Raw genomic sequence first — 18,770 nt, forward strand, 5'->3', positions numbered from 1 at the left:
TCTTTTGGAAGGAGTATTCTCTAATATGACATGCTGAAAGCCACAGTCTTTTGGGAAAAGGGTGGGTCAGGGGCACTGAAATATAAAGAGTGGGCAAAGGATTAATAATGAGGCATCCTGATGAGCCCCCTCACTCTTTCCTCTAGACCATCAGACTGTGGTGTGCTAAGCCAGAAGGTGAAAAAAAAGGTCAAACTTCTCATTAGCAATGAGTCCTCTGTAGCTAAAGCTACAAGTCATCCTGGGTGAGGTCAGTTTTCTGTGGTGACTCAATGATGTTGCTTGTGTTAGCAGAAGCTCAGCTATGGTTACAGCCACACAGGTGTGGACACTGCTCCTCTTAGGGAACCACCTGGAGAATAGACAGGTTGCTGCATGTAGGGAAAGAGTTCAAGAAATCTGGAAGGTAGATGGGGTTTGGGGCATCAGCAGGAACACCGTGACTGCTTCCAGCCCAAGGTTACAAGAGAAGGGGAAGCTGCAGTCTGGGCTTGGCAAGGCTAGGCATGCTGTGGAATAATCTGGGCAGCATCAGGTCTCTTTTTTCCCTAGTTCAAAGGCCTAACCAAGCATTCTGGGCACCACCAGTGTGAACAGGGAGAGCCCAACAAGCCATTGCCAGTGATCTGCTGCTCTGAACTGTGGCTGTTTTTTGTCTACAGGCACTGTGTTGTTTCATATTTTTATGACAACAGAATACCCAGTCCTTGACAGGTGCTCCTGGGAACTATTGTAAAGAAAACAAAAATGCTTCAGCTTTCAAAACTTCCAAGAAAACTCTTGGAGAAAACATGCTGAAGTTTTGGGTTTCAGTGGGCTATCTTACAAGGTCTGAAAATTCAAAATGCTGAAAAGAGAAAGCTGGAATTTCAGTCCTTGAAAATAAGTAATTTTAGATTGGTCCTAGTAATTGATCCAGTGGTCCTAAGTCACTGGTGGCTATTTTTTCACAGCAATGACATTTACAGAACTACTCCACTGTGGACAGCTCAGTGTTGCTACCATGGTCCTTAGAACTTAACAGGGTTATACCACAGAAAATGTGTCTGGGTCTATTCTTGCGAGGGAAAAATCTTACAAAAATAAGCGTAAAGTGATGAATGGTAAGACACCACTGAATGGTGCCTCCCATGGATGAGACACAGGGTAGTACAGACTTGATTCTAAATGAACCTCAAAGCCCTTTAGTGTCACTTGCTTGCTGGGATTGCTTTTGATAATGAAAAGAAGCTGTTTATCCCAAGAGGAAACTACAGAGCCTAGCTGTACTTCTATATGCACCACTCACCCATAACTACTGTCATACTGCTTGCTGGATTTATTGCACAAACAGAATCTAAAGACAGGCAAGACTGCCAGCATGCTGCACATTGGCTGGGTATCTGATTTTTCTGTGTCACTACTCATCCAAGACCTGAAGGTAAGTTATCAGGAAGAACTGAAAGCTTAGATATATGTTAGAAACACATTAAAATGCATAAATACTGTTACTTACCATGTCACATCTTCAAGGAGTGGAGTGTTGGAAACAGCCTTCTTTGCTATGTGGTAGAGATGCCTAACTTCAGCATCAAGGATGGGAAGAGGAGTCACATTCTTGGACCACTTAAACTATTTAACATTTCAAGTGTTGTCAGGTGTTGGTGGCATTTGCTGGTCAGAATTTCTTCTGCTTATCAGAGAGACTGGTTTTGTAGTACACAAGTGGGTGATGCCAATGCAAATTCTGGAACTAAAATCAAAGCTGGCCTCACCTAACAGTGAGATGGGAATTCCACTGTTGGTGTCACAGGAGTGGAAAAATAATAGAAGCAGTTTTTATCAGAGGGACATCACCAAGTGTACCAGGTCATGCTACTGCAAAACCAGAGTGTTCCCCTTCTCCATCTACTGTGGTCCTTCTTTCTTTAATGAGAAGTGAGTTATAGTCAATTAAAGATGAATGATAGGAACTATGGGGAATGCATTCCTAATCAAATATGAAAAATTACCATATACCTTGTATACAAATTACATCATGAGCAGCAAGTAGCAATGGTTGATTGGAGCAATTAAATGTTTTCTTTAAGAAAAGAAAAAATCTCCAGTGAGAATATTTTAGAAAATGACTTTTTAATCATCTGTAGAACTGCTAAAATTACCCTCTCCTAATAGTTTTAAAGTGTTCCTTAGTTAGAATTAACTGCAATCCCTTTGCAGAACAGATGAATACTTCCCCAGGAACCTGTTTAGAGGAAACTTTATTTTTAATCACAAGATCACATCCATATGCTTTTACAGAGTTCAAATGAGATTACAGCAGCTTTGAGCATTTTTCCCTGCTGTGCAAACACCCCCAAACTTTGGAACCATTGCATGGGAAAGAACATGTTCTAAAACCAGTCAGGAGGACATGGCACACAGCAAGATTCACCCCTCCAGCAAGAAGCATTAATACTGATGGAAAAATCAGTTGTTTCAGTGCTATCTGATGTACAGTAAACAGCATCCTGCCACATTAATAAATTAGCTAACACCTTCAGTCATGCCTGGTTCTTCCTCTACCATTATCCCTGCAGATACCACTGATTCTGCATGGGTAAGGACAGATTTGGGCAGAGGAAGGACTGTGGTCACCTTGCTGCAGATGAGTCTGTGCTCAGCAACGTGATGAGAAGGACGTGTCACCTGTGGGCAAATGATAGGGAACTGCATGGAGAAAGAAAACAAACCAAAAACAAAAAACAACAACAAACAAAACTCCAGGGCATGGCATGCCCCAGTGTTCCACTTCTGCCTGGCCTTGCATGGGAATGCTGCCTGTTGGCACAACCTGGGCACAGGGACAGGCATGGGCAGCCAGGGACTGTCCCCTGCTGGCAGTGCCAGCCAGCACCTGATGTGGTGTGAAAAAGCACAGGGACCAGAATCAGACTCTTAGAAATGGCAGACCTAGCAGTGGTCCTATACAAACAGAAGGAACACATGCTCTAACAATTGCCCAATTTAACATCAAGAATGTTGCCAAGACTGCTGGGAGAGTTCAAACCTAGTCTCAAGGATATTTGGGAGGCTGGGAGAACTAAAGGAGAGAGTAAAAAATGCTGAAAACAGCATATTTGGTCAAAGAAACCCAGTGCAGTTTTCATATAAATGTGATCTTTTTTAATTTTGGTGGAAAATTCACAATATTATTCCTTTTTCTGCCAACTTCAACCACCTTCCCTTTGTGCCTGCAAAACAAAGATAATTATTTTTTACTCACCTGCATAAAATGCTTGAAGAACTCCAGATGATTGAAGATATAAAAATGGAAAGGAAATGTGTGTATACGCATGTTTATATACAATTGTTATTATTGTTACAGTCTGGCAAGAAAACAAAGATTATTTCTAGCAAAGCTTTGGGGTTTTTTTATAGCTTTAGAAGCTGTTTAATAACTAGTGATCAGATGAAACCCAACTGCATTTGAAATCAATGAGAACTGGATTATACATTGAAGAGGAGGAAGCGTTAGTGGAAAGTGTTTATATTACATAGTATTTTTTATCTTAGATCATCACCATTTCTGCCTACCTCTTCCAAGAAACCCATTCTGCTGCTCTGAAAAATATGCAGTGATTTCAGGATAATTTCAGAGGCCAAACCTCTGAAAATCTAAACCCATTATTGATATTCTTCCAAACAGTGTGTCAGATCAGTAAAATCAGGCTGGGGAGGACAAGGGGAGAAGTCATTTAATCATCTGTCTCAAAGACTGCAATACATTTTTTCTGTTTTCCTCTCCCACTTTTAGTGTTCTTTAGATTTAGGATTTCATATTACTGTCTCTTTTTTTTTATGCATATTATATAAATAAGTCAATATTAATATATGTCTTCTAAACATAGCTTAATTGTCTACCTTTCAGTTTTCTCCACTATAAAAGTTAGCAGCAGCTAGAGCAATTCATTCCATGGACTAAATCCTGGCTACTGCCCATTTCCAGGAAAACTGGAACAGTGTGTGTGTTTCATGTAGAGACAGTAAAACAGACATACCATTGAAATGAACATTGGGATATTTATATGGTCCTACAGTTTGGCTCTGGGCTCACTCATGATGTGCATCATATCCCTGCAGCCAAATTTTCCTGTGATTCAGTTCTTCTGTGACAGCTCCACTGTTCATCTATGCTCCACTGTGCCCATCAGTGCTACACTGGAGATGTTAAGAGCTGGTCCTTACCACTCCACAGCTTCCTGAACTGACTCTACTTCTACAACAAGGAGAAAAGAACATGCTGCCTTACACCACCATCTCTATTGTTAACTCTCTGTCTTCTGAATCAAATGGAATAACTCAGCATTTCTCAAGTGATAGCTGGTGTAAGAGACTTTCAATCCACACATCACAAACTCGTCTGCACTGTGTGGGGACTAGGCTTGTATTCAGGCTCTCAGATCTTGTTCTTCATGCCTCTTAGGTCCTGGTGATGTAAATTATTTTAGCCCACCAGTCTGAGTGCTAGGCCTTTTCAGACTGTAAGGGCATAGTCACTAACACTGTGGGAAAGATTTGGTTTCAGAAGACTGCAGTAAAACACTCAGAAGGAAAGCACTGGGCTTATACTAGGGAATGAGTCTGGAAGAGTGCCTGGGTTCACATGAAAAAATATAGTTTCCACTACAGCTTGTCAATGAATATTGAAAAAAGGTGAGTGATGATTAAGAGTTTAAAATAATCTCCTTTCCACCCTTTCACCTGCCTCCAGTCAAACCATAAAGCCAGCCATGCCCCTGGCTTACATTATAATGGAATTATTGTTCATGGAGGTTTGGCCAGTCAGCAGCCAGTAGTGAAGAAATGACAAACGTGTGTATAAGGGAGAGCCTTTGGAAAGAAAAGAGAAAGGAAAGAAGAAAATTTATTATTGCCAGTCTACTGATGAATGCAGGCATTAGAATAGCAGATGTAGGGTGTATAAGGGTCTGAAGAGTGAAAAGCTAAGTGTTGCCTCAGAGCACCAGGAAATGGAGCCAGGGTTGTGAAAGCCATCAAGTTGCCTGAGCTCTGCATTCCTTAATGTACAATGAAATGCTTTGATAACTGAAACCAAAACCCCTGAAATGGCAAGCACTTCCTGACAGAACCCTTGAAATAAGGTTTGCTGCTAATATGGGGTAGTTGTCAGTGCAAGGGAGAAAGATGGGGGAATTGGAACTCAGCATGCTGGAATGGGGACATTTGCTTCAGTTCGTGAGGCTGCTGCTCAGGATACACTGAACAGCAAGGAAAGTACTGGGAAGGATGCAGCCTTAGCTCCAAGGTAATGGATAATCCAGAAATAGCTGTTTCTCTTCCTCAACCTTTTTAAACTGCCACAGGAGACCTCTTTCCACTCGGAGCTCAGTTATTCTTCAGCATCGACTTCTCAACACACCACTTTGGCTTTCACAAGTAATCTGTTGGACAGGCTAGAAAACCTGTGCTGAATTCCCTCGCCTCCAATGCTTGGCTTCAGTTAGGAGAAGATTTGCCCCGAGACTAAACATGTGTAATATTAAGTGTAACCTTTTCTTAGCTTTATTGTTCTTGCTCCTAAATCTAAATTATGTATACCTTGGGTGAGTTTATGTGTATTTGAGTGAGGGAGAGAAACTCAAATGGGCATGGAAAATGTGGACTCCATTCACCCTACATATGCTGTAATATGAACAGACTCACAGAGGTGTGTGGGCATATATAGACTTAACCACATCTACTGTAAAGAGAAAAAAAAATGTTGAGAAGCATTTTGTCATGTTTTCCACTTGAAATGTGTGAGCTGTGGAAACTCAAAGTGATCACATTAATGCTACTTCTGGTAGTTTTTTTCTGATGCTATTTATTTTTCTTGTGCTATTTGTTTGTTATTGGGAACTCGACAAGTGTGTGAGGTGGGTTTTTCTCCCCTTTCCCCATATCTTGAATATATGCACACATTTGAATTATGACTTTCCTACAGGAACTAACAGCTGTATGTGCAAATCATGCATATAAATCAATTACCGAGGCCTATGTACTATAAATGCACCCATTAATTAAGCAATGTCAGATGCTATGAACCATGAAGTTCATTACATCTTTAGCATTCAAACCAAGGATTATTTGAAGAAGCAATACTACGTTTACCTAATAGTTAATGAAATTAAACCCGGTTGTTGCCAACATTCTTATTTTATGCCTAATTCAGTGTTTAAATGTTTATGAATAAAACACTAACTGCTGAAAGCAGAAATGTTGAAATGTAATTACTGGTAAGTTATAACGCACTTGAGGACTCATTATACCAGACTTGGGAGTTTTAAGATCACCAGTGTAACACAGTCTCCAAAAACACAGATTTTTTATGGGCTAAAAGCTGGAAAGACATAAATGCTGTTGAATTTGTCCTGGCTGAGTGGAAATTTTGATGATCGTGGTAGTATGATTTATGAGTATAACATTTTCCAGTCATTACGTGGTTGCATTTCACCATTGTGACATGATTTGCATATGTGAATATCTCTGCAAATTAACTTCTGATGAGAGCTACATCTGCCTGGATTAAGAAGCTCCTATCTGAAAACCAATCCAGCTGCTACCCTGAAGGACCTATTTGAAAAAAGGCAATCTGCAATGTCATCATATATAGTTTTTCCATATGTATGTCCTGATTTAAGTCTAAATGTAAATATTGCACGACAGTATTGGTTACTTTATTAGGGTTTATTCTGCCAACTAAGAAGCACTCAGTGATGTCGATGTTAGGATTACCTCTGCTGTGTAGCACTCCTACTTTCCCTCATTTCAATAATCTATCTACAGACAGCTGCTTATCAAGAGCTAGGCTGGTATCCATCATTGTGGTTCAAAGCCATTCTTAGCCAGATGCATTAAAAAAGAAACAAATTTAAAAGGAAACAATGCAAAGGAAAGAAACAAAATCCTAAGACTCTCCAGAAAAAAATAAGGAAAAAGAACTGCAAATATCTTTAGCTGAACATCATCTTCTGCTGCTGGCTCAGCATTTCCTAGGATCAGATTTTTCTGCTAGAGGATATGTATCCACAGAAAAATGGTACAGACTGACAGAGAAAACTTGCATGTGGGCTCTGAATGCAACTGATAGACACAAGAGATATAGCCAGACAGTCAGACAGAAGGGGAAGCACAGAGTGAAAATGAAATAATACTTTTTTGCAGAATAACAGTAAATTACTATCAGACTCTTCCTGAGCACTTGGCAGAGCTCAGTAATTTTTTTGCAGCACAGAAAAATAGGAGTTTTAAGGAGGAATTTAAAGGAGGGTCGTGAGGCAGGGTTTTGGAAAAAAAAACAATAGTGTTTTTGAGCATCACAAAAAAAAATAATGAAGAGGGGTTGGGATTGGGGTGTGTAGAAGCCAAAAAAACTGCTTGGCACAGAAGTTTAGGGTGAGTGTGGAAGAGATAATTGGAGAGTAGTAACAGAGCCAAAGCAACTGAGACTTCTCCTTGGGGTGGCCTTCCAGCTGCTTAGCAAGGTGCTCAGATTGCTTTGGACAGGCTCTGAGAAAGCAGCATCTTCTCCAAGATGCAGGGTTGTGCATCTGCAAGGCTCAGGAGGGAGCGACACTGAGCCCTGGAGGGTGGGCAGCAGTGATGAGAAGCACATGGAAAATGAAGAGAATGAGGGCCTTGTGGACTTGAGAGCAGATCTGAGATGCTGCAGAGACAAAAGAGAGGGAGAGGAGCTGGTATTTTTGGGGTAGAAGGTAACAGGTCTAAAGAGGTGGTAGCAATGGGAACTCAGAAGGAGTACAAAAGGTAATGAGTTTGTGTTCGTTCTGACAGCTCTCAGAAACAAACAGAGAGAGTATCAAGAACTGGAGTCTTTATTGGGTAAAAACAAAGGTAAGAGAAGAACAAGAGAAAGAAAGAAGCACTGACCTGAGAGAAAAAAACATTTAACATGGAATTTGTGTGCTTTTTTAGGAGTAGAAGAAATCAGATTTTTTTTTTTATTTTGTAGGAAGCATTTTGATTCTTACTGATATCAAGTTTTTAAGACATATAGCAGTTATTGCACTGAAAGTATGATCTTATCCTTTCTTCTCTGCCAGAAATCTACCAACATTGAACACAGTGTTTTTGCTAAAAGCAATTCCAATTAAATTTTAAAATTGTGACAATATAGATACATTTATAATGAATTTTTTTTTCAGATGAGTTGAAAGCTTGAGATACAGAAGCAAATGGCCAAACCACAAGGAATAATTGGAAACTGTTACAGCAGTTCATATGTAGTCTTAACTAAGGTTTAACTGTATAGAAACCAAAGCCCCTCAGTGATACTCATACCACAGCTGTAACTGCTTTTGATCCCAGTGTTGTAAACTAAAATGTTAGTGGAAATACAGCTCAAAAATGGTTAAAACCAGAAAAACTGTTCTGCTACCATCATTCAATAAGAGGTAGTAAATAGCAGTGTGCCAAACCACACGAAGTCTAAATTCTAGAATAAATTCACACTCATACACACACAAAAAAAAGTTAACAAAATATCTGCAGGCAAAGGTATAAATAAGCCATGCCCCAGGATTTAAACACATGCAAGTGTATGAACATACTCTTTCTTAGACTGAGCAGTGGCTTACTCAAGTCTTCATGAAATTGTAGCACTTAAGAAAAGGATAGTGGAGTCAATGCCACAATATATTTATATATGCCATTTATATATGTGCTCTCAGCCTGGAGCTGGACTGCACCTGCAGATCAGCATGGAGGCAGAGCTATTGCCCTGCCTTCAATCCCTGGTATAAATCTAAATCTGTTGATTGAAGCCTCACAATCTGCAGCCGGTCATTGCCCAATACAATAAGTTACTTCCTCTGTGGTTTACATCCAAGGATGCTCAGCACTGCAGAATGCAATCACATATGAAAAGGTTAACAAGTGAAAGACATATACTTAATCTCACCAGCATTTATGAACAACAATGAGATTCATTCCCATGCTGGCAGTTCTTAAATCAAGATCTCTGATAGCAGATATGAATGCAGACTAAAGGAAGGCAGAAGGGATTCTCTCTCTAAGTCACAGCTGATATCACAGGTTAAGGAGGAGTAGAGAGCAGCGTGGGGAAGACCATGCAATTTTTATCCAGTCCAGGATCCATGAAGTAGCTGGTTTCAGATCCCACAGATTAGAAATGCAGAGTCAGCAACAAGTTAACACATTGCCTAATTGTAAGATCCTCCTTATCAGAAAACATTGGTTTTATTACATTTTGAGATATCTAGAGGTAAAATTCCTGATATTGTATTTGTTTCCAAGGAAGTTTCATGTATTGATTGTGTGCAATAAGAAATGTAAGAGATTTCTCTCAGTAAGCAGAGTTCACAGTGGCCATAGTATTCACATATCCATCCCAGTGTAATTCCCAAATGGCTTTGTGAAGATCTGAAGAAGCAAAGGAGTAAATAAACTCATTCTCTGTCAGATATACAGTTGTTTCTTCAAGAAGGACTGCCTTGATTGCTGTCTGTCTCTGTCATTCCCAAGTGGATTCACACAGAAATCCTTAAACGATGTCAAGAGCAGAGGGAACTAGAGCAGTGACATATATTGGCTCTCAAATTATTGGGAGACATCTTGATTTTATTTCATCTGGCACCAGTAGTCACTCTTCTGCTCAGCATGGAGAAACACAGCACAGTATGTCCTCTCAAGGGAAAGGTGAAAAGAAATCATATTATCTTAGGGCATCAGGTGCTCATTATAGCCAGCAATTAGAAAATCTCAGGTGTTACAATGTTTATTCAAGCCTTGTGATACTATGCTGCTACAGAGGAAATACAGAGAATATCAGGTGTGACAATGCCAAGATTTGTGTTTCTCAATTGAGCTCAAAATAAAGAACAAACAAAAAACTCAAAACAAACAAACAAAACCACAAACAATTCTTTTTAAAAGGCAACAACAAAACAATCTACACCAAAAATAGGCAACTCTTCCCCTATCACTTGGCACATCCACATTAGGAAAGAACAAAGTATTTACCCAAGAATTTATATTTGTTTTTAGAAAGGCTAATTCACTGGATTTAATTGTAGGTGTTTATGTTTTGCTTGCAATCCCTACCTAACAAGTTGGCAAGAAGTTTTTCACCATTTTAAGTAGACTTTGAGCCTTAGAAATAACTTGCCATGTTTACAAAAATGGACTAACACTTTGCATACTGTATATTTTAGATAGGTTTTGAGTACAATAAATCCCTGTAGCACAGAGCTGCAGTTACAGTTTTGCCATTCAAACATCTACAGAACAATTTTAGGTATTTGCTTCAGCAGGGATACACCTATTGCAGCACAGATATATCCTTTGTTGCTTTTGTTGTTAAAATATATCCCAAGAGCAAAAAAGTATCCATCTGAAGCTAATGAAAATATTCCTTCTGTCTTCTGTGGTTGCTGTGTTAGCTCTGGGTGCTTTTACTGTTTGATGACTACCTATTGGTCAATGATACCAGTCAAATGTACTGGTATTTTAGTCTCATTCCTCAGAATTAGGACACATAGTCCTTCTTCCATTTAGTGCTACGGTCCAGAGTGCTCTAGGAAAAAAGAATGAATTATCATCCTACCTTTAAGGATGCATAGATTAGTAGGACAAGATACAAAAGCCTGCATTGGCAATATTTCAGCTGTACTTGCATGGTGGTTGAAGAAAGTCCTTCCTTTTTTTGGGTATGTTCATGAGAGGGCAGGAAAAATAATGAAATCTTTTGCATTATAATGTAAAACCTTCAGCAAGTGTTCTATATATGCCCAGATGGGAATGTGGATTTATTTTAAAATTAGATACAGTGATCTTTTAATGATTCTGTTCAAAGTCAGGATAAATTTCTTTTCATTGTTTTTAAACAACTGAAGAACATGTTAATTTCTCTCTCCACTGCACTGACTTTCTCTCAGACCGTGATTGAATAAATGAAAAGAATTACCTCTTATTCCTTTAGTTCCTACTCAGTAAGCTCAAGAAGTTTAAACAACACAAGCAGGATCCCATTTTTCATCTAGAAACTCACACATGCAGAGAATTGTTAGCCTCTGTATCTCTCTTTTTGTTCCTCATTCTCATGGGAACTGGAGAACAAATGGCTTTTCCCGGAATATTACACCAGCAGCCCTATCTTGTTTGTCTTAATCAGCTAAGAAGTTTATCTCTGCCTAAGTTGCTTGAGTAATCACTGATTATTTTCCTGATGTGAAGGTGAAGGGGATTACATCCTACAATATTGTCCCACCTCTTTCCTTTGGGTGCTGTGTAGCATTTGTGCCAGCTGCCTGGTGTAGATGGGCAAAGCTCCAGCTGATTTTGGAGGGAGCAGGGTTTCATCCAAGGGTGTACAGTGAAATGCACATCCAGATGTCAGGAACTGTGGGAATTCATTGCTCTGCAGCTTGAAATAACTCCTTCTGTACTGTGCACTCTGTAAACTTCAGCCTGGTCAGGGGGCCATGTACCCACTTAACTCATGCCTCTCTAGATCTCACTTCTCTTGGCCTTGCTCCTCTTCTATTTATGGTCTTGGTTTTGTACTCTGGATTGCATTGCACCTTTTCTGTCAGGTTCAGTGTCTGGGCAGAAAGCTGGTCTGGTACTGGTGAAGGAAGGATTTTACTCCTCTTTCTTTAAAGCACTGAGGTATTCTGAGGCTTTTTTGGGGGAAATTAAATTCTCTTCAATGATATTCTGGGGTAGCAGATAAAACATAATTTTTCCTGGGATATCTACAGTATAGAAGAATTGAAAAAAGTGAGCATTTCAATGATAAAAAAGTATATTTTTTAACAGAAATTGTTCTTGTACTATGTCATGAACAGCCTCATTAGTTATTCTTTGATAATTAGCTGTAACTGTTTAAAAATTATTAGCTGTATTGAAACAAAGACTTTTGAAAGAGAACCAGCATGAATAGTTTTTGTTAGTGAATTAATTCAGAAAAGCCTTGATTAAGCAATATACACCTAATTTCACATGAAAATGCTGATTTTTTTCCCTGAAGATTAACTGTGAATTCCATTAATATGAGGAAAGTTATGTCTGAATATCAATTAGAGCTTTGAGAAAGTAGTGCTGTGTTAGAGACAGTCTGAGTCACATATGCAGAGGATCCAAAAATATGCAGAGGATCCAAAAAGAGTGGAGTGAATGGCTTCAGCTTGTCTTTGTTTAGGTGGGACCTATGTAAAGGCTCAGGAGTGTCTGTGATCCTCAGTTAGGTCTGGATTTTCCTCTAGTTTTGGGAAGTCACTTTGTGCTTGACTCCTGGAGCACAGAAGGAGCAGTAGCTGAAAATCTCCTGCTGAAGGCAGCTGCACAAATAACTGGATTTTTCTCAGGTCTTGCCCATTTTGTGGTCACTTGCAGCCCAGATGTTGCACAATTAGCACAGTTCCTCTGTGTGACCAGCACATGTTCCTCCAAGCCTCAGGGAGTCAGTGAGCAGGGGGGATGAGAGGATGAGGATGGGCTGGCTCCAAAGGCAGGAAGGCACGTGGCCAGCTGCATGCAAGACATTCTGTGACTGTGCATCCTTGTGGCTGCTGGAGCCTCCAGCAGTGCCATTAACACCCAACCACTGCCATCACCCCCTGAGGCCAGCCAGGCAATCTGTGGTGCACCACCAGAATCCCTGGACACATCCCATGTGGCACCACCCTTGCTGGCTGTCCCTTACTCTCCTTGCACTGTTGGCTGTGTCTCTGGGTGCCCTTTGCGAGGCTTTCTCACAACCAACATGTGCCTGAGAAGTGAAGCTAAGTGAGGATGCTCATGGGTTAATTTCTCAGCTGTATTTCACAGCAAAGGCTGGGTTACTGCCTCTGAGTCTCTTAACCAGGTAAAATAACACAGAAATTTCTTCCAAAGCAAGCCTTGGCTGCCTAATGAATCAGGATATTCAAAAGACATACATAGGTTCAGTTTCATTATAAAAATAATGTAATATAAAATTGTGAAAAGGAGACATACCATTTCTGAGATACAAAAGTGCGTAAGACAGATTTGCAATTAATTCTCCTTTTTCCTCCCTGGGATTCAGACATACCTCTTAGAACAAATGGGCTGAGGCTTGGGACAGTAATAAATCTTTGATTTTAATATAATTCTGAAAGAATCACACATCTCTAAAAGATTAGGGAAATATAACTTTTATTTTAATGCGAGTAGTATTTTACTGAACCCTGGCAGGGTATTAGAGAAATTATCATTTTCTCGTTAGTCTAACTGCCAGCCAGCTCTTCTTACTTTCCTTTTCTTCACAATGGAGGGTGTCTCAGATAAAACACTACTTAATCAAATTAATTAAGAGGAAGTAGATTTCTACAGAATGAATTTCAGAAGGAATCAGGCCAGAAACTTAGCATGTTCAATGCTTCAAATGCTTTATCTAGTTCCAGGCTTCAGTGGTATTTAATTGTTTTCTTGGGTCAGGTTCTAATAGTTCAGCTTTTGGATTAAAGCAGGGAAAAATTTTATTAGACAAAAAGGTGCCATCAAATGGATTTATGCAAATATGGACATGTTGCTGAACTTCTTGTCAAAAGCTGTCAGTGCATTCATTTTGTAATTAAATGTTTTGACAATTCAGGCTGAAACAATCATTTGTTTGAGAATTCCTTTCTGCTATACAGTTGTGAAGTGTGAAATCAAAACCACATCTGACTTGATTCTTTTCTAATCAATTGTTCAAAATAACTGAGTTTTGTGCCAAACTGAAATAATTCTTTTTTGAGCTGTCAGAACTGCTGATGAATGCAAAAAAGGAATAAAAGCAGTTTGTGTACAGAACTCAAAATTTGTGGGCTACAAATAGAAAATTGTTCATGGATAGTTTATTATAATTTTGCTTATTCATTTGTCATATGCAGTTGTGTTAACTGCTGCGAATTCAGAGTAACTATACAGTTTATTTCAGCATGTATATTGAAAACAATACTTATTACTTCAACTAGGGCATATTCATCTGCATCCTGTTCTAGAAAGAATTATCAAGTTTTTAGTCACTTGTGATTAATCCCTCATTATTGCTGAATGACCACAGGGACTGCCTGTTGCCCAGGCTCTGTACAAATCAGGATTGTGAGATATCACTGCCTGGTCCAGATCTGCTGGCTGCTGGGTCTCAGTTTGTTGCGAAGGATCCCACTGCATTTTCCAGCATGTTACAAAAGACTGGAGTAGAAACTAGATCCAGGACATTCAGAAACCCTCTCCAGAGACAGACCCTTCTTTCCCTCCTTTTCCTCAGTAAAAACCTCTCTTAGCAGTAGGCTCCTGGTAATGTTCTACCCCAAAGCTCTCAGCACAAAACTTTAGAAGGCACAACACCATTTGGAGCCCAGGACAGACAGGAACTGAACACAAACTGAGTTCCAGGATGGAGGAGATGCCTTCTTGTAGGGCATCTCAAATGTGAGCTTCTCAGTGTCAATCTCCAAGGACTGGTAACCATCCTGGTTTGGTGACACCACACTGTGCAAGAGATACAGCAGCACTGCTCAGTTTTAACTCTGCTGCAGGAAAACTCCAGGCTAGGCACTGATGCCACAGGTCTCAGACTATGTCTGTCAGATATGACAAGTCTGCCATACCAGAATCCTGCCCATACACTTGCTTGTTTGAGCAACCATTCATCTCTGTCCCCCAGGTATGTTTTTAGGGACAGCACGATAGTAAAGTGCAGGGACAAAGGTGTACCACACATCCTCCTGTCTCCTCAAGGGTAGAACAACTCTGGTCTGAACATCATGAGGCTTAGAGCAGCTCCTCTCAGACTGATCTCACCTCCCATGTTCAAGTCCTTTAAGGAGAGAAGGTTCCATTTGCACTCAGAGTGATTTGATTCTGGCAAGAAGGACAACTTTCTCACACAAAGAAGCACATCTGTTTGAAATGGTTCCTAACCCCTTTTTGGCAAAGAGGTCAGCTGGGGAAAGCCTTGTCTGCTCTCTGGTGGGACATTGAGGTGAGGGGAGGGGGAACAAGGCATTAAGGAAAAGAGGTATATCCACAGTTAGTTTCTCTTAAGCTGAGTTTCTGAAGAGAAAGACACCAAAATTAAAGAGAATAGAGTTTTATTTTCTTTGCTCTTTAACAGATCTGTGATTCAGAGGGTGTAATGTGAAAATGTGTGATTCTCTTCTGAAAGGACAGCTATGGCATAGGTGATATTCATGAAAACCACTAGAATCTTGCAGCAGCCTCTGAAAGCTCATCTATCTCCATTTACCAATTTTCTCCCTTCTTCTCCCCCATATAGCATCATCAGATTTCTAAGTGTCTAAGGGAAGGTGCCAAATAGGTTGGAATAATTATTTCCATAGAGAAAGAAGTCGTGTTTTTAAAGCATTACAAGAGATTGCTTGATTTTTTTTTTTCTTAAGTAACATCAATTCAGTAATGAACATGAAGTGGAATTAGCTGAGATAAATGTAATACAGCCAAAGAGAAAAATTTGAACAAAAAATTGGATAGAAGGGTTTCTGAAACTAACCATACAGAAATGAAGAAAGTCATGTAACCAAGAGCAACATACTGCAGATTTTTGTTCTAATTGTTAAAAAATGTTCCCTCCCACTCTTGGAACTTCTAGTCCAAGTTTGAGCCTGGAGCAAATTTTTACAGTAAAGTTATAAACCCATGAAAACAGAGGTTTATAATGGAAACACTGGCACAATTCTAACTAAAGTGTTGTGCCATGGGGTGCCTCTATAATGAAAAAAGAGTCTCTGAGCTTGTATGCCAGCCAGAAAAGCTAGCAAGACCCAAAAAAAAATTGACAGAAGTAGATGAGACATCAGCACTACCATTTCTGAGAAAAACCAAGCACACAAAGTCCTACACTGTAAAGGATTACAAATAAACAATTTGTCACAGCTTTAAATAAATACAGAATAGGAACCATACTTTGAGAAAATGATGGGTTATTAAGGTATGGAATTTAATATCATTGTCAATCTATAAAACTTTTACAACCTAGTCTTATTTGCACAGAGATTACATCCCCAAAGCTCAGTGCCAAAGACACATGTTAATAAGCTCACAACTTTTAATTAAGCAATATGTATAAGTAGATTCCCATTAAGCTGTGATTTGTGGGCTAGTTCATTACAGTGGGTTCCAGCCACCAGACACATATTCAATACAAATCAAGCAGCCTGCATATTATACAGCTTAATGTGAGCCTACTTGGGATATTTTATCACCAATTCAGATTGGTGGTTCAGAGAACTATATTTTTTTCTAAGATTGGGGGCAGCGACCAGAACCTTATAATGACCCCATGTTGTTTTCTTAATGAAACTATCCATCTGAATTGTTTAGTTGCAACTGGTAATTATTCATACAGTTAATCATAGTTCTGTTATATGCAACATGTATATGACATTCAGCCAGAACACATTTGCTCTTATTTAAATTAAATGTGTAAAATAAGGTGCAAAAGAAGGAAATATGGATACTAAGGAATGAAACAATAAAAATAATTCACACATTTTACTCCAAAGAGAATGATGACATTTTCCAGGTCTTGGAATAACTCTCTTTTGAGTTCCTGAATTATGCTAAAATTTCTGCACACAGTTTGTGACTTAGGGTGTCAAGTGGAATTTTTCAATCAGCTTTACTCATGACAGTGTGTCATGCCATTTCACATTTTTCTTGCTTAGACGGATTTCCCATTGATTACATCAGCAGTGAGGATTGTACAGCAATTTGATGCAAAAGCCTCAAAATAGGATGGATATTCCACAATACTTTTCATTTTTTGCAGGAGTTATAAGTTCATGGATCATTGGATCATCATCTAGGAGAAATTACTACAGTCAGGTTTCTGGAAAATAATACTTCATCATAGCATTTTCTTTTGGTATTCCTTCCATAACAGTAAGTGAATGAATTAATTTTGCTACACATTTATTGTTATCAACAGTGACAATTGTTTTTTTACAGCCTTTGAGTAAGGATTCTACTTTATTTCACTGTAAGAAAATATGCATTTTATTTACCAACTGACCTTTTCTCTGTAACCTCTCTTTAGTCCCCATAAAACATAAACAAATTATTTAGGACTGATTTTTTTTTTTTAATCTATATTTTCTTTTTTGCTACTGAAATATTCTCTGAACAACCAATCTTAGACAACATAATGATACTACCAAGAGCTTTCCAGTATTTATTTGGAAAGCAGAATTTGCCATTGAGCCCCAGGTTCATCTTATTCAGTATCTTTCTAACACCAGCAGCTTAGACATGAGGTTTTATGAAATCAGGGAGAGAATGACACTCAGTAGAGGAAACTCCAGACTAGAAGAGAAAGGAGTGAGCTCCTGAGAAGGAGATGTGAACTACAAATCATGAAGACAAGGAGAGGAGAAAGATCATAATTAGCCATAGCCCTAAATGTAACAAGAATTTTTCAATCAATATGGTAAGCTGCTTGTAGCCAATTAAAAGACTATAAAGTAGGGACAATGCCATATGTAGATTAGGCTAGTCTCATAAAAAGAGCCTTGAAGCAGTGTTGCATAGTTCATGAATTGATTTTGCTTGAAGGCCAAAGGAAAAGGAGCTGCAATATCCGAGTCCCATAGTATCAAAAGTGATACCCCAGAAAAGTCCACTCAGTGCCAAATGAGTCAGAGGAGTTTTACACATCCCTTTTATACCAAAGTTTTGCCTCACATAACCATCTTTTCTAGGTTCATGCCAGTGCAAAACTATAATGAAGAGGATTTGGGGTTTGGGGTTTTTTTATGATTGCATTATTACTAAATAAACTAGAGCAATGCAGGGAAAACCTGTACCTCTGCCTTCAGCTTTAATCCACCCCTGAATCCTAGTACTTTGCCTTTGCCAGTTCTACAGGATATAGCAGCATATGGAGGAGTGAGGAACCTACTCCAGAAGCTAAAGTGTTAAAAACAGCCTCCTGAACCCTGCAGAAGAATCATGGAGTCAGGGAAAACACCCAGACACAGAGCTGTTGAGACAGGAGCAACATTACAGCCATTAAAATCAAATGTCAAAGAAGGAACAATGCCTATTAGCTTTTAGAAGCCAAAAATGAACAGTTCAGCTTTATCAAACAAATGGCTTGCACTATCCAATTACCAACTTCTGATAAGCACCATGTCAATTTTGAAATTGTACTGCTCAGCCCGTGGAGGAGAAAAAATAAATCCGAGTTATCCACATAACAAGGATAAAGGGAAACCAAACTGCTACAATCCTGACCTAATTACCCAGGCAAATCACTCCCCTTTCTGGAACCTTGCAGAGCCAGTAGAAAGGCTGCAGCATTCGCTGACAAAGCTCTGACCTTGCAGGAAGCCCCTTTTCTCTCCTCCTCATGTCCCATCTGATCAGAAGCCTTGAGAAGTCCTCTGTCTGGGTCCCTCACTCGAAGCAGTATCTATCTCAGCATCTTTTTATTTCATCCTACCCAGGAGTATAAAATCTGGGACTGTGTATGGCCCGGTCGAGTGGAGTTTGGAATTCTGCAGCCTGCAGAGTGACCGCGACTCCTGATCCAGCACTCAGAATTTTGCACAGCCTCACAGAGCTGCTGCCACATGCACTGGAGGTAACCATTGTCCTATTTGCTTCTTAAGGCTGTGATCAGGGAACATTCAGAGGCTTATTCAGTGTTGTTAAGTCTGAAGGTGGTGGCAACTCCCATTTTAGCTCTATTCTTACCCCAAGGTATGTGAGTGCTAAATTAGGCATGGGTTGAGTTTCTC

Source organism: Oenanthe melanoleuca, chromosome 2, assembly GCF_029582105.1.
Source record: "Oenanthe melanoleuca isolate GR-GAL-2019-014 chromosome 2, OMel1.0, whole genome shotgun sequence".
In the NCBI taxonomy this organism is placed as follows: Eukaryota; Metazoa; Chordata; class Aves; order Passeriformes; family Muscicapidae; genus Oenanthe; species Oenanthe melanoleuca.